The 17,393-nt window shown below is 37.9% G+C and overlaps 1 protein-coding gene across 2 annotated transcripts in view; it reads left to right on the top strand.

The window, feature by feature from the left end:
* OPHN1 (oligophrenin 1) overlaps nucleotides 1-17,393 on the top strand; it is a gene marked incomplete at both ends in the record, with an annotated part of 458,306 nt that overhangs the window by 211,510 nt on the left and 229,403 nt on the right. The window lies entirely within an intron of this gene.

Below are 17,393 nucleotides of genomic sequence, written 5' to 3'. Positions count from 1 at the left end.
CCATGTTGCTGCAAATTGCATGTGTTTATCTTTTTTGAATGCTTCCACTTTTTTTTAAGATTTATTTATTTATTTATACAAGCACTGGGTACAGTCAGAAGCACGGGAGGGTGAGAGAATTCACCAGAGCCAGAGGGGAGAGCAGAGCAGGCAGACGGACGAAGTACACTGCTGAGGGGAGCAGCGGGCGGCAGGAGAGGTCTGCGCAACATGTGGGACCCTCGCCTGGAAGCCGGGGATCGAACCAGCACTGCAGAGGCCACGGACAGCTTTGCATCCTAGCGCTCAACCGCTGCGCCACCAGGGGAGGCCCTATTTTTCCACTTTTGATTGTTAGCTTTGCTATAGGTTGAACAATCTTTTAAAAATATTTTTTTTAAGAACCAACTCAAATGTTTGATTATTTTGTATGATGATATTGATTTTTATATTTTTATATTTTTTGTTGTTGCTGAGTCTCATCAGCGCTTTGCAGATTTTTGTGATCAGTCCTTTATCATTAGTGTTGTGTGCAAAAATGTTCTCCCAGTTGGTGGGGTTTCTCTTTGTTTTTGTTATTGTCTCTTTTGCTTTGCAGAAGCTCTTTAATTTGATGTAGTCCCAGCTGTTGATCTTTGCCTTCAATATCACTGCTTTGGGTGATGGATGTTTCTGTAAAGATGTCTTTGATGTGCATATCACGTAGTGTTTCGCCTGTATATCCTTCTATGTATTTTATGGTTTCTGGTCTTATGTCTAGTTCTTTTATCCATTTTGAGTTGATTTTGGTGTATGGTGTGAGGTAGTGGTCAAGCTTCATTCTTTTGCATGTCGCGACCCAGTTTTCCCAGCACCATTTATTGAACAAACTTTCTTTGCTCCAATGCATATTCTTTGCTCCTTTGTCAAAGATTGGTTGACCATAAATCTGTGGGTTTATTTCTGGATTTTCTATTCGATTCCATTGGTCTGTATGTCTGTTCTTATTCCAATACCATGCAGTTTTGATGATTATGGCTTTGTAGTATAGTTTGAAGTCTGGGAGTGTGATGCCTCCATTCCCTTCTTTTTTTTTTTTCAGGAGAGCTTTGGCTATTTGCGGTTTTGGGTGATTCCATAAGAATGTCATCAATAATTGTTCTATTTCTTTGAAGAATGACATTGAAATTTTGATTGGAATAGCAGTGAATCTGTATATTGCTTTTGGTAGGATGGCCATTTTAATAATGTTTATTCTTCCAATCCATGAGCAGGGGATGTCTTTCCATTTCTTTGTGTCTTCTTCTATTTCTTTTAAAAGTGTTTTATAGTTTTCTTGTAAAGGTCCTTTACCTCTTTTGTTAGATTTATTCACAAGTATTTGATTTTTTTGTTTAAATAATAAAAAGGATTTTTTTTTTTAATTTCTTCTTCTTCAGATTTATTGATTGTGTATAGGAAGGCTACTGACTTTTGCATGTTGATTTTGTATCCTGCCACTTTACTGAACTGATTGATGAGTTCAATTAGTTTTTCTGTGGAGTTTTTGGGGTTCTCTATGTATATTATCATATCATCTACAAATAGTGATAGTTTGACTTCTTATTTTCCTATTTGGATTCCTTGTATGTCTTTCTCTTGTCTTTTTGCTCTGGCTAGCAGTTCCACTATTATATTGAAAAGCAGTGGTGAGAGTGGACATCCTTGTCTTGTTCCAGATCTTAATGGAAATACTTTCAACTTTGCACCATTGAGAATGATACTGGCTTTTGGCTTGTCATATATGGCCTTCATGATGTTGAGGTATGTTCCTTGTATCTCAAGAATTTCAAGGGCTTTTATCATGAATGGGTGTTGCACTTTGTCAAAAGCTTTCTAAGCATCTATTTATTTATTTATTTATTTTAAATAATTTTTATTTTTATATTCCCCATACAATTGCAATCCCCCCATTCTGACCCCAATCCCTCCCCTCCTGACCCCACCCCCCAAAAAGTGTCTCTGGTTCATAGTTTTTGTTGATTTTGATTTTCACTTTCTTATAGTTATTCATTTTCCTGGTCCCTTATTTAAGTATTCTAGATTCCTGCTATGAGTGAGACCATCCGGTATTTTTCTTTTTCTTTTATATTATCATATGGTTTTTATATTTCTTTTTGTTGATGTGTTGAATAACGTTGATTGATTTTCGGATGTTGAACCATCCTTGTGTCCCTGGCATGAATCCTACTTGATCGTTGTGAATTATCTTATGGATACATTGTTGGATTCGGACAGCTAAAATTTTATTGAGGATTTTTGCATCAGTGTTCATTAGCGAGATTGGCCTGTAGTTTTCCTTTTTTTTTTTCCTTGTTCAGTTTTGGTATTAGTGTAATGCTGGCTTCACAGAACGTGTTTGGTATTGTGCCTTCCTTCTCAATTTTTTGAAAGAGTTTGTGAAGGACAGGCACAAATTCGTCTCTGAATGTTTGGTAGAATTCATTTGTAAATCCATCAGGTCCTGGGCTTTTGTTTTTGGGGAGGTTTTTGATTACCATTTCAATTTCGCTGCTTGTAATTGGTCTGTTTAGGTGTTCTATTTCTTCTTTATCTAGCTTTGGGTGATTGTAGAGTTGTAGGAATTTGTCCATCCCCTCTAGATTGTTGAACTTGTTTCCATATAACTGTTCATAGTAGTTACTGATTATTCTTTTGATTTCTGCTGTGTCCGTTGTGATTTCTCCTCTTTTATTTATGATCCTGTTTATTTGTGCTTTCTCCCTTTTTTCCTTTGTGAGCCTGGCTAGGGGTTGTTCTATTTTATTTATTTTTTTGAAGAACCAGCTCTTGTTTTCATTGTTCTTTTGGAGTGTTTTTTTAGTTTTGATTTCATTTATTTCTGCTTTGGTTTTTATTATTTCTTTTCTTCTACTGGTTTTGGGGTTTTTTTGTTGTTCTTTGTCTAGATTTTTGAGCTTCGAGATTAGGTTGTTTCTTTGAGTTCTTTCTTGTTTCTTTATGTGAGCCTCTATTGCTATATGTTTTCCTCTTATTACTACTTTTGCTGCATCCCATACATTTAGGAAATTGGTGTCCTCCTTGTCATCCCATTGAAATATTTTTTTTAATTTCTTCTTTGATCTCCTCATTAGTCCAGTGGTCTTCTAGTAGTGTGGTTTTCAATCTACATGAGGTAGGAGAGTTCCTTACCTTCTTTTTATGATTTATTTCTTGTTTGATGCCTTCATGGTGAGAAAATATGGTTGGTATGATTTCAATCTTGGTGTATCTGTTGGTGTTTGTCTTGGGTCCCAGTATGTAATCGATCCCCAAGAATGATCCATGTACGCTTGAGAAAACTGTGTACTCCATTTTTTTTTGTTTTTTTTGTTTTTTTTGGGGGGGGGGTTTAGTGTTCTATAGATGTCTGTTAAGCCCAAGCGCTCTAGGTCCTTATTTAGAGCTTTACTGTCTTTTTTGTCTCGTTGATCTATCCATTGTTGATAGTGGTGTGTTGACGTCTCCCACTACGTATGTGTTTTCTCTGATGTCTGTTTTCAGAGATGTCAATAGTTGTCTGATATATCTTGGTGCTCCTTCGTTTGGTGAATATATGTTAGTGAGTGTTATTTCTTCTTGAAGTGTTGTCCCCTTCATAATATAGTGAACGTTGGGGTCTCTTTTTACCTTTTTGAGTTTGAAATCTGTTTTATCTGATATAAGTATAGCTATTACTGCTTTCTTTTTTGGTTCATTTGCTTGTAGGATTGTTTTCCATCCTTTAAATTTGAGTCTATTTTTAACTTTTGTAGCTAAATGTGTTTTCTGGAGACAGCAAAAGGTTGGGTTTGTTTATTAATGCAGCCTGCAACTCTGTGTCTTTTTATTGAAGAGTTTAGCCCATTTACATATAGGGTTAATATTGGTATGTCATCATCTGTATTTGCCATTGTGTTTGTCTTTCCTTTGATTTTATTTATTATTTTAATACCTTTTTTTGGCCTTCTGTCATTGTTATTCATCCCTCTGAGGTTCTTGCTTTAGGACTCCTTGTAGTATTTTTTGGAGTGGGGGTTTAGTTGTTATGAAATTCCAGATTTTCTGTTTGTCTGGGAAGGTCCTTATTCTTTCTTCATAGTGGAAGGAGAGCTTTGCGGGTTAGAGTATTCTTGGTTGGCATCTATTTTCTTGGAGTCTGTTGACTATGTGCCTCCACTCTCTCCTTGCCCGTAGTGTTTCTTCAGAGAAGTCTGATGTCAGCCTGATTGGTTTTCCCTTGTATGTTATCTGTTTCTTCCCTCTTGTCAGCTTCATTATTTTTTCCTTGTCCTGGATTCTTGGGAGCTTTACTATTATGTGTCTTGCTGTATTTTTCCTTTTGTCATGGAAGTTTGGTTTTCTTCTTGCTTCTTGTATATCAATTTTCATCTCCTCTTCACGTTTGGGAAGTTCTCTTCAATTATCTCCTTGAATATTTTCTCTGTTCCTACATCTCTCTCTTCTCCTTCTGGTATTCCTATAACTCTTATATTTCCTTTCCTCATGGAGTCAGATAATTCCTGAAGTCGTTCTTTGGTCTTATTCCTTCGTGCTTCTCTTTCCTTTTCTGTTTTGGTTATTTTTATTTCTGTGTCTTCAAGAGTACTTATTCGTTCTTCCATTTCATCTATTCTGCTTCCATTGCTGTTCCCAGAGTTCTTTATCATCTCCATTAATTCTTTGATCTCCTGCATTTCTTTTACTTCCCTCTTTAGGGACTCGATTTCATTCTTCTGATCGTGGATTATTTTTTGTTATCATTGTTTTCCTTTATGAGTTCTGTCATTTTTTTTTTTTTTTAATCATGGCAATTTGAAGTTCTCTTTCTGGAAGGCTCAGAAGTTCTTCCAAGTTACTGTCGTTGCAATCTGGGAGGTGGTTTTCTTTTCATGGTGTGCTTTTTTTCCTGAGGAGTTGCTAGGTTGTGTGTGGTTCTTCTACTCCCTACTGTGTTTTCTTATTTGTCGTATGCATTGGGACACTGTGTTGCTGGGACTGGCCGGCATCTTGGGTGAACTTCTCTGCTCCCCTCTAGCTCCTCTGGGAACCATCTGTTGGTTTCAAGCAGTCTTTACTGAAGAAAGGTCCCTATTCTAAAATGGCGATGTGGGGACACACTCCCCTGCGTGCCTGGTCTGCCCCGGTGGTGGGTTCCCGCTCCCCCTCTGGGCTCGGACTGCAGGCCAGAATGGGCCTGGCGTGGGCGATATTCCCTGTTCCCCTTTGGCTCCTCCGGGAGCCTTCTGCTAGTTTCAGGCAGTCTTTACTGGAGAAATGTCCCTGTTCTAAAATGGCAATGCAGGACACACTCCCCGCATGCCTGGTCTCGGGCACACTGTTCTGCATGCCCGGTCTGCCCCGTCCATGGGTGCCTGCTCCCCCTTGGGCTTGGACTGCTGGTCAGAAGGGTCCTGGCGTGGGCGAACTTTCCAACTCAACACTGGCTCCTCCGGGAGCTTTCTGCCATTTTCAAGCAGTCTTTTCTGAAGAACGGTCCCTGTTCTATGGGGTGTCAGTGACATTTTTCTGGTCGCTAGGTGGTGCCAGAGATCTCTCCTATTGTCCTTGGGAGCTGTTTTTTTCACCCCGTGGGATGGGGAACATAGTGGGAGTGGTGGGAAAAGCCTCACCGGCTTTGTGGTGCTGTGTCTGCCTTGTGCCCCACCATTGTGGGGACCCACACCCAAAATTTCATGCCCCGGGTCTCAGTTCCAAAGCCCTCAGGTCCAGGACGCGGACTGTAGCCCGGTTCAGTGTCTGCAGAAATGGCTCCTTTTGCACCCCGCTCCCTTGCCCAGGTGCTTGGTTTCTGATTACTCAGCGAGGGGCATTCACCTCTGTGAGGACCCCTGCGCTTCTCCCTGCAAGCCTAGGTCGCAGGCGCAGGGACCTGGGCATCGCGATCCACATTTGCTTTTCAAGTTCGTTGCTTTTCCGCAGAAGCTTACCTATTGACCTGGGGCTGTGTGCAGGTCTCCAGATCCTTGTTTTTCTCTAATGGCGCCCGGAGCCATTCGCTTACCTCTGCAGCGAATCCTACAGGGTTCTCCACAGCTACAGTTCACAGGGTTTGGTGGCTGAACTAATTCCTTTCCGTTCACAGTCGTGCTTGATGCGTAGTTTGTTCTTGTTGATTGTTTTAGTTTTTTGTTTTTTTTTCTCCTTTCTGTTGGTCGGAGAGCGCAGACTTTGTGGGTGGGGGAGGGTAGCAGGGTTCTCTATTTTAATTCTTTAGTTCTCTTTTGTTGCATCCTATTAATTCTGATAGCTTGTGTGTGTCTTTGTTTTTAATAGTCTTTTTATTAAAAAAATGATTTATTATTTATTTGTACAAGCTGGAGTGTGAGAGAATTCACCAGAGCCAGAGCAGGGAACAGAACAGGTAGACCGACGAAATACACTGGTGAGGGGAGCAGTGGGCGGCAGGAGAGGTCTGTGTGCCATGTGGGACCATCACTGGTGGCTGGGCATCTAACCAGCGCTGCAGAGGCTGTGGGCAGCTTCGCAGACCAGTGCTCAACTGCTTCACCAGCAGGGAAGGCCCCTGTTTTTAACAGTCTTAAGGTGTATTTTGATTTCTTGTTTAAATTCCTCTTTTTCTAAAAAAGATTTATGTATTTATTTGTTTGTTTGTTAGTTTATTTATTTATTTATACAAGCACTGGGTACAGTCAGAAGTGTGGGAGGGTGAGAGAATTCACCAGAGCCAGAGCAGTAAACAAAACAGGCAGACTGATGATACACTGCTGATGGTAGCAGCGGGCAGCAGGAGAGATCTGCGTACCATGTGGGACCTTGGCCCGTTGGCCGGGGATCTAACTGGTGCTGCATAGGCTGTGAGCAGCTTCGCAACCCAGTGCTCAACTGCTGCGCCACTGGGAGGCCCTAAATTTCTCTTTTTTAGGAACTCTCCTGCATTGCTGGTGGGAGTGCATACTTGTCTGAACACTATGGAGAGCTGTGTGGAGATTTCTTGACCTACTAAAGATAGAGCTTCCATATGATCCAGCAATTCTACTTCTAGGTATTTACCCAAAGATCACAGGAACATTAATTCCAAAGGGCATCTGCATCCTTATGTTTCTAGCAGCCCTATTTACAATAGCTAAGTTGTGGAAACAACCCAAATGCCCCAAAATAGGTGACTGTATCAAGAAGCTGTGGTACATATACATGATGGAATATTACGCAGCAATCAAAAAATGCAGTTTGCAGCAACATGGATGAGGGGAGATGCGGGGAGAGGAATGACTAGGGTCAAAATAAGGGTGGGGTGCAATTGTATGGGGAATATAACCAAAATGAAAATGCATACATTGTGCAAAAATGAAAAATGATGTAAGAATTATATAAAATAAAATATTAAAAAATAAATTCCTCTTTTTTCTTTTTTATGATTTTATTTTATATAATTCTTACATCATTTTTCATTTTTCATAATGTATGCAATTTCATTTTATTTATATTCCCCATACAATTCCCACCCCTTTTTTTCTGACCCTAATCCCTCTTCTCCTCACCCCACCCCCCACTATAGTGTGTCTCTGGTCTATGGTTGCTTGTTGATTTTGATTTTTACTTTATTGCAATTAATCTTTTTCTTGGTCCCTTATTTAGGTTTTCTAAATTCCTGCTATGAGTGAGACCATCTGGTATTTTTCTTTCTCGCTTATTTTGCTGAGCATGATCCCTTCCAACTCCATCCATGTTGCTGCAAATGGCATGAGTATCTTTTTTGATTGCTGAGTAATATTCTATTGTGTATATGTTCCACATCTTCTTGATCCAGTCATCTATTTTTGGCCATTTGGGTTGTTTCCATACTTAGCTATTGTAAATAGTGCTGCCATAAACATAGGGGTGCAGGTGCCCTTTGGAATTAATGTTTCTATGTCCTTTGGTTAAATACTTTGGAGTGGAGTTGCTGGATCATATGGAAGCTCTATCTTTAGTAGGTCAAGAAATCTCCACACAGCTTTCCATAGTGGTTGGACCTTTTTGCACTCCCACCAGCGGTGCAGGAGTGTTCCTTTTTCACCACATTGTCGCCAACATTTGTGGTTGCTAGTTTTTTTTTTTTTTTTAATATGTGCCATTCTCACTGGTGTAAGATGGAATCTCATTGTAGTTTTGATTTGCATTTCCCTGATTACAAGTCATGTTGAACTTTTTTTTATGACTGTTGTCCATTTGCATTTCGTCTTTGGAGAGGTTTCTTTTTAGCTCTTCTGCCCATTTTTTGAATGGATTCTTTTCTTTTCTTTTCTTTTCCTTTTTTTTTTTTGAGTCTCATTAACTCTTTGTAGATTTTTGTGATCAGTCCTTTATCATTAGTGTTGTGTGCAAAAATTAAATTTCTCTTTGAGGGTCTCCCTGGTGGTGCAGGCAGTTGAGCGCCAGACTCTGAAGCTCTTTGCAGCCTCTGCAGCACGGGTTCAATTCCGGCCTGCTGGCAAGAATCACACATAGCGCAGCAGATCTCTCCTGTCTTGCCCACTCCTCCCCTCAGCAGTGTATTTTGTCAGTCTTCCTGTTTTGTTCCCCTCTCTGGTGAATCCTCTCACCCTCCTGCGCTTCTTGCCCTCTAACTGGCTCTTGTATAAATAAATAAAATCTTTAAAAAAATAAGTTCCTCTTTATGTTAATAGCTATTAAGTAGCATCTTGTTTAGTCTCCATGTAGTTAAGTTTCTCCTTGTTTTTTTTTTTTTTAAGATAGTTGATTTCTAGCTGTATATCATTATGGTCAGAAGTAGTAACATTTCAATCTTCATAATTTTTAAAAAAGATTTATTTATTTATGTATACAATAACTGGGGTACAGGGTAGAGGTGTAGGGGGTGAGAGGATTCACCAGAGACACAGTGGGGACCAGAATATGTAGACTGACTGAATACACTGCTGAGAGGAGCGGTGGACAAGTCAGGAAAGGTCTGCTGCACCATGTGGGTCACTTCCCTGTCCAGGGATCTACTCATGCTGCAGTGGCTGTGAATTACTTCATAGTGCTGCGTCTTAACCTCTTGAACCACCAGGGAGGCCCTTCAATCTTCATAATTTTATTGACAGTTGATTATTTGTGTCTCTAAATATTGTTCATTTTTGAGTATGTTCCAGTTCACTATAAAACAAATGTATACAGTGACTTTGGGGTTGAATGTTCTATAGATTTATCTTAAGCTTATTTGGTCAATATGCTTATTTATACTTTGTCTTATTGAGCTTTCCATACCTCTACATGGAATATTGAATTCCCCCATTATTATTGTGTTCTTGTGAGTATATCCCATTAATTTTAGTAAAAATTGTGTCATATATTTTGGTGCTCCATTCTTTGGTTGCAAATATATTTATAAATGTTATTTCTTCTTGTTGCATTAGGCCCTTAATCATAACGTAATGTCCATCTGTATCTCTAATAAATGTTAAATTATAAATCTATTTTATATGATATATTACTGTTCCTGTCTCCTTTTGGTTGCTATTTGGTTTTGTATTGTCTTCAAGTCCAGCTGGTAAGTTTTCCTTAAATAGAGAAGGTTGGACTTTTTTTCTGAAATCTACTCAGTAACACCTTTTAACTGGTTAATTAAAGCCATTTGTATTTAAGGTAATTATTGAGATGTGTCTATTGTCATTTTGTTATTGGTTTTAAAAATTTTTTGTTTGCTTTTGTCTGTAATTTTTGGCATCGTCCTTTTATTTTCTGTCAAGTTCTATTTCCATTGCTTATATGTTATATCTACTGATTTTTGTTTGAATGTTATACTGATGTTTGTGTATAATAGACTATTCCCTGTTGGGTGGTTTGACATGAAACTCATTTTTATGGGCCTCATTTTTGTTCTCTTCCTCCACATAATATAAGTGTCTGTTACTTCTATAATGTTTTTGGTTGTCTATAATATGACCTTTAGTAGTTCTTTCACATCTTACTTGGTGTTGATATATTCTTTTAATTTTGAATTTTTAGTGAATAAACTTATTCTTTCTTCTGTTTTTAATTATTATCTGTGAGGATAATGAATTCTAGGTTGGAAACCTTTTTTTTAATTCTTTAGATCCTGTCATTCCTTTCTTGCCTGTAATGTTTCCATTAAGAAGCCCTCAGTCAGTGTGATAGATGTTCCCTTATTGGTTACTCCTCTCTTGATGCTGTTTGTTTTTTTTTTCTTGTCATTCATTTCTCATAGTTTAATAATAATGTATCTTGGAGTATGTCATTCTGGCATTATTTTGTTTGGAATTTGTGGCATCTTGTATCTGGATGTCTGTTTTTTCCCCTGGATTGAAGTGTTTATCAGTAATTATTTATTTAAATAAATTTTTATACCATTCTCTTTCTTGCCTTTTCTGGTACTTCCATGATATGGATGTTGCCTTTAGGTTATCCGTAGGAATTCTTAACATTATTCCCATTTTCTTTATTCTTTTTCACTTTATTGTCTTATTTATGTTTCTTCAACCACTGTGCTTTTAACCTCCCATTTCTCTCCATTTTTTGTGTTTGTCTGCTTTTGAGACCCACTATTGTATTTTTCATTCATTTATAGTTTTTAAAAATCCATTAGTTCTATTTGTTCCAGCCTCATGTTTTCTTGATCTTTATTGTATTTCTGCTTTACATCATCTACTTTTTTCTTATTTGTCCAGCATGGTTATCAATGCTACCTTAAAATCCCCATCAGACAGATTCACTGTTTCCAGTGGGTTGAGACAACTTTCAGGTTTGTTTGTTTGCTTGTTTTGCACTACTGTTTGTGGTATTTTCTTCTGTCTTCCATTTTTAATGTTCAGGAGTATTAATAGGGGGTTTCCTCTTTCTTTTTTTTAAGATTTATTTATTTATGCATACAAGTGAAGGGGCACAGGCCAGAGATACAGGGGGTGAGAGGATCCACCAGAGACAGAGTGGGGAACAGAACAGGCAGACTAACTGAAATACACTGCTGAGGGGAGCAGCGGTCTAGACAGGTGTGGTCTGCTTCACCATGTGAGTTGCTCCCTGGTGGGCCAGGGATCAAACTCGTACTGCAGAGGCTTCGGATTGCTTCTTAGTGTGGTGCCCAACCCCTTGCACCACCAGAGAGGCCCGGGAGTTTCCTCTTACTGCCTTGATTAATTGACTTACTACTGGTAGCTGGATATATAAATAGCTGGGTGTGATCCAATATTTTTAACTCAGTATCTTTACTTCTGATATTTCATTGGCTATTGACTCTGCAATTTTTCAGTTGACCAGGGTGCTGTTGGCAGTAAGGGGCATTAGGTAGCATCCGGTTGAGGACACTGAAAGGGAGCCTACAGTGAGCACCAAGGTTTCAAGATTCATATAAAATGCAGCGGATTCCTGAGTTGTATAGTTGAGTTCTACACTGCATACCCTAGGCCAAACCTTCATTCTAAACTATCTTGTGTCAATGCAATCTTTGAGTTGTAGTTGAGGAATAAATATAGCTATGAATGGGGAGTATAGTTGGAAGAAAATCACAAACCAGGAATTATTGCTTTTGCTTATAGGGACCCTTAACCTGGGGTGCTTGCTCCTTTTGTTAAACTCCAGGTTCTCCAAACTCTGGTTATTTTGAGTATTTGGTTGCTGTGTTGGTGCTTTTCCTTGATGGGAGTAAGGCCAAACAATAACCTCTTATGTAGTGAGACACAACAGGTACCATTTGTCCCTCCTTGCCTTATCAGTCTCATTGCTCTTCTCATTTGGGCATCACAGACTCGAACTAACAATTACCGATCACATCCTAGCATCTTTATAGTTCTCTAGCTGTGCACTCACTCAGTATTCTGCATGCTGATTGTGTACCCTCTTCTCCAGTCTTTTTTCCCCAACATGGGCTTGTGTTTTAGAGTTACAATAGCAATGAAGCTCCATACAGTAGCTCTCTCTCCCTCTCATTGGTTGAACTCCCCTGTTACCACTTCAAACTCAGTTTAATTACATTTATTCTATATTGTCTGTCATACCATTCCTCTTGATCATACACTCATCATTTACTCATCATTAAGGGGTTTGTTTTTCATCTAGGTGTAATTTGATTATAAATATGTAGAGGCTACAAGTCCAGTGTCTTCATTTTGTTGCCATCTTGCTGGACCACCTCTCAATTCTGTGTTTAATTTCTTCCTATGAAACTCTGACCTCTGCTCTGATTTGGCCAGTATGAATCCCATTTTTTAAGCTTTTAACAAAGCTAACTTATAACACTCAAACACCTTGCATATAAATTCCTATTTTTGTATTGTCCTTAAATCATTTTTTCCTCAATTTTTAATATATAAAGAAACAAAATAAAAACAGTAATTAAAGAAAATGCTCACCTATATCCACTCTGTTTTTCTACCCTTGCCTTCTTGGACTCTGGTAACCTCATTTTGGTTTTCAAAGTTGGTAATCCTTTTATCCACTTACAGCTTTTCTAATATAGGTTCCTTATATTGCAGATACAGATGAAATCATCCAATATTTGTCTTTATGTTATTAATTTTGCTTCACATAATACCTTTTGGGATCCTTCCATTTTGCTTTAATTGACAAAAATTTAATTTTTCTTTATAGTTGTATAGTATTCTATTGCATATCTATACCACATCTTCTGTTTTCAATACTATATCTTACCTATTGCAAATAATCCTGCAATAAACATGAGGATGCATATAACTCTGAGTTGATAATTTCATAGTCTTCAGATAGATACCTGAAAGTATATTTTCTGTATCATATGGTAGTTTTATTTATAGTTTTTTTTAAGATTTATTTATTTATACAAGCACTGGGTACAATCAGAAGCGTGGGAGGGTGAGAGAATTCACCAGAGCCAGAGCGGGGAACAGAACAGGCAGACAGATGAAATACACTGCTGAGGGGAGCAGCGGGCCCGGCAGGAGAGGTCTGTTGCACCATGCGGGACCCTTGCCGGTGGCCAGGGATAGAAATGGTGCTGCAGCAGCAACAGGCAGCTTCACAACTGCGCTACCAGGGGAGGCCGTATTTATATTTTTTTGAGAAAGGTCCATAGTATTTCCAAAAATGGCTGCACCAATTTACATTCTCACAACAGTGTATGAGGGTTTTCTTTTCCCACTTCTTCCCAAATACTTGCTGCTAGTACTCTTTTTGATGTATGCCATTTTCACAGGTTAGAGATGATCTTATTGTACTTTCGTTTTGCATTTCCAGAATGATAAATTATTATGAATATCTTTTCATATATTTTGGCTATCTGTGTATCATTTTTTAGAAAAGTGCTTATATAGACTTTCTGTCCATTTTTTAATTGGGTCGCTTAATAATTTGTTTATATACTTTGTCAGATGTGTGTTGTACAATTATCTTCTCCCATTAAATAGATTGCATTTTTAGTCTGCTATTTTCTGTTGTTGTGCAAAAGCTATTTAATTTTCTATTGTCCCAGTTGTTTTTTCTTTCATTTCTCTTATTTTATGTTGCCCCTAAAGATGTCTCTACCATAGATGTCATGGAATATGCCATCTTTGCGGTTTTTTCTATGTATCTTATGGTTTTAGGTTTTATATGCAAATCTTTAATTCATTTTCAGTTTAATTGGTATATGGAGTGAGGAGTGTTATCTACTTGCATTCTTTTACATGTGGTGGCCCAATTTTCCCACTACCATTTGTTAAATAGATTTCCTTTTTTTCATTGTATGCTCATGGCTTCTTTGTTATAAATTAGATGTTTATATATGTGTGGATTTATTACTGGCCTCTTGAATCTAGTCTATTGTTCTGTGTATGATTCTATTCTAATACCATAATTTTTAAATTACTGTTGCTTTGTAATACAGTTTAAAATTTGGTAACATGGTATCTACACTTTTCTTCACTTTTTCCATATGCATTTAGTAATTTTTTTAATTCCTTGAAAAATATCACTGGGCTTTTGGCAGGAAATGCATTTAATCTGTATATATCTTTTGTTATGGTGGTCATTTTGATTATTTCTCCCATCCATAAACATGATGTAACTTTCCATGTCTTTTTATATTGTTCTATCTTGCTTAACAGTGTATTGTATTTTCATCATATAGATATTATACTTCTCTTGTTAAATTTATATGTAGGTATTTAATGTTTTTTGATCTGAAGTTAATTGGGTTTCTTTTCTTAACTTATTTTTTTCTTATCATTCAGTATTTGCAAGTAATATTACATTATTTGCAGAGTATTGTGTATTAATTGTATAGTCTGCCATTTTAATGTGCTCTTTACGGTTTTATAGTTTCTGATGGATTGTATCTTCATTTTCATTTATTAACAACTATTTTTAAATTATTGCTTTAATATGTTTCTGGGCCCATTGATTATTGAGAAGCATTTTGTTTTATCTATATGTTTTCGTTTTTTTTTCAGTTTTCTTTTTTTTTAAAGATTTATTTTTTTATTTATATGATAGCTGGGGTATAAGACAGAGGCACGGGAGGGTGAGCAGATTCACCAGAGACAGAGCGGGGAGCAGAACAGACAAACCTTTTTTACCATTTTCAACCCTTCTGTGGCTTGAAGGACTGCAGGAGTATGACACCATTTCTCTGACATCTCCCATAGTTCTTGGTCATGGAGCTAACCACACGGCCAATCTGGTTTTGCAGATGCCATGCTGTGGAAGCAGCTCATGTGTAGAACCAGTTCTCATCATAGGTAGGAAGGCTGACAGAGCTCTGGTGGACTCCTGCTAATTCACATCTTTTACAGTAACCCTAGGTATTCTCTAGTCTGCATGCTCCATGTTGCCAGCCAGGGGAAAGGGATTTTATACCTTTTAATATATGGATCCAATCCATTTATGTTTATGGAAATTATTGAAATGTTAGGATTTATTGTATTTGTTAATTGGTTTTTGTTGTTTTTATAGTTTCTTAGTTGAATTTTATTGTAGCAATGGTTCCAACTGGGATGGGATAAGTATTTTGTATCACACAAATACCATTTGTGTTGATTAATCTCTTATGTGCCAGGTCATTGGTAGATCTCTTCTCAGTCACATCAAATTCCACTACCCAGGACTTCCCCACAAGATCAAACAACTATTCACTTAGGTCTTTGAACCACAGCCTCAAGCTGACAGTCTCCACCTTAGACAAACACTACGCTGACCTGGGCCTCCCTGGTGGCACAAGGGGTTAAGTATCACACTATGTAGCAATCCGAGACATCTGCAGCTGGATTTCAATCCCCAGTCTGCCAGGGAGCAACCCACATGGCCAAGCAGACCTCTCCTATCTTGCCTGTTCTTCCCCTCGGCAGTGTATTTCAGTTAGTCTGCCTGTTCTGTTCCCCGCTCTGTCTCTGATGAATCCTCTTACCCCCCCCCCACATCTCTGGCCTGTGCCCCAGTTCTTGTATGCATAAATAAATAAATCTTAAAAAAGAAACTATGCTGACCCTTGCAAAGAATGTCTTATAGTCTCACGTAACCTTAGTGGCTGGAGTATAGGGTTTTTCACCCTGGAGACTTTATTCTGTCATTGATTTTTGTCATTGTGGCATTTATCTTCTCCCCTTATGTTTAGTTGCTTATCATTACTGCCCCAAACAATATCATTTTTTGAAGGTGGGCCCCTTTGTTTTCTACACTGTTTATTTTCACTCCCTATTCAGCGTAGTCCTGAGGTTCTAAACTCCCCCATGTGGGTATGAGTAAGCCCTTTAGCCACCAACAGATAAAGGCTCTATGTTGTAATTGTTCCTCCCTCTATTTAGAGCTGATTCCCAGCAATATTCCAAGCAAAATTATATTGCAATTGTTCTTAACCTGTCTGTCATTGTCACTTTCCCTTATGAAATTATTTATCTTATGGTTTTCTTTCAAGGACTATTTTATTTGTATAAAAATTTCTGTCTATGTGGTAAGGCAGTAAATGCTAATAATGGCTTCTATGTTTATTGCAGTTCTATTAATTTTAATCTGACGTACTTTGATATTCTTTTTTTCTTAAGAGTTAAAGATCATGAGTTTCTTTTTAATTTTTTAATAATAAATTTTATTTTTATATTCCCCATACATTTGCAACCCCCTTATTTTGACCCCAAACCCTCCCCTCCCGCCCCCTACACCCATAGAGTGTCTCTGGTTCATAGTTGTTTGTTGATTTTGATTTTCACTTTCTTATAGTTATTCATTTTCCTGGTCCCTTATTTAAGTTTTCTAGATTCCTGCTATGAGTGAGACCATCCGGTATTTTTCTTTTTCTTTCTGGCTTATTTCCCTGAGCATGATCCCTTCCAGCACCATCCATGTTGCTGCAACACCATTGTGTCACCTGTGAACCAACACCATATTCCCTTGTGTTCATCTCTTCTCTGTTTTGCCCCCTTTCCATCCCCTCCTTTGCTGTCTGCTTCTTAAGAGAATTATTACACTTGAATCTCTTTAGGTTAGTTGATTTTGCCTCTAGTGTCTTTAAACATTTTCTCTCTGTCTCTGCCTCTGAAAAAATTTTCAGTTTTTATATGATATGCATACATGTTGATATTTGGTATTTTTCTTACTGTCTCAATCTATTGCTTGGTATATGTCTTTATTTTTAATATTCTCAGTCCTCATTACTTTATATATTTCATCTATTTCTTTTTGGCATTCCTAATATGCATGTCTGAAATCTTTTGTAATTACCTAATTGTTGTTAAATATGCTACTCTACCTCTTGGTTTGTTCAGTTTTTTTAAGTTTCTATTAATATGTCTTCCAAGTTCACCAATTATTTCTTAGTCTAGTCCAGTGTGTCAGTGCTTCCATTAAAGGCATTCTTTATTTCTGTTAGTGTTTTTGATTTCCAGTATTTTTATTTGACTTTTTTTTTTAAGTTTTCACTTTTCTGCTTTTATTACCCATCTGTTCTTGTGTATTATCTTCTTTTTCCAATATAGCCCTTAGCTATAATTCCTGGCCTTATATTCAACCATCTATCATGTCTGCTTCATCTGAGTTTAGTTCTGAAGGCTGTCCTCACATCAAAACTGTTTCTTGTGTGTTTTCCTTTTTGCACATTTTGTAATAAGTTGTTGGAAGCTGTTATGATGTTCTGGTTAAAGTAAATTGAGGTAGGGCCTCCCTGGTGGTGCAAAGGGTTAAGCACAGCACTATGATGCTATCCACAGTCTCTGCACATGAGTTCGATCCCCTGCCAGGCCAGGGAGCTACCCACATGGCGCAGCAGACCTCTCCTGACTTGCCCGCTGCTCTCCTCAGCAATGTATTTCAGTAGATCCTCTTGTTCTGTTCCCCATTCTGTCTCTGTTGAATCCTCTCACCACCACCCCCATCCCTGCACCTCTGGCCTGTACTCCAGTTCTTGTATGCATAAATAAATAAATCTTTAAATAAATAAATAAAATAAATTGAGGTAGATAGGTGTTTTGCCTGAGTTTTTATGTTCATCT

The sequence above is a fragment of the Talpa europaea genome, assembly GCF_964194135.1.
Source record: "Talpa europaea genome assembly, chromosome: X".
In the NCBI taxonomy this organism is placed as follows: Eukaryota; Metazoa; Chordata; class Mammalia; order Eulipotyphla; family Talpidae; genus Talpa; species Talpa europaea.
Note: the sequence above shows the minus strand (reverse complement) of the source record. Positions and strands in the feature narration are given on the sequence as shown.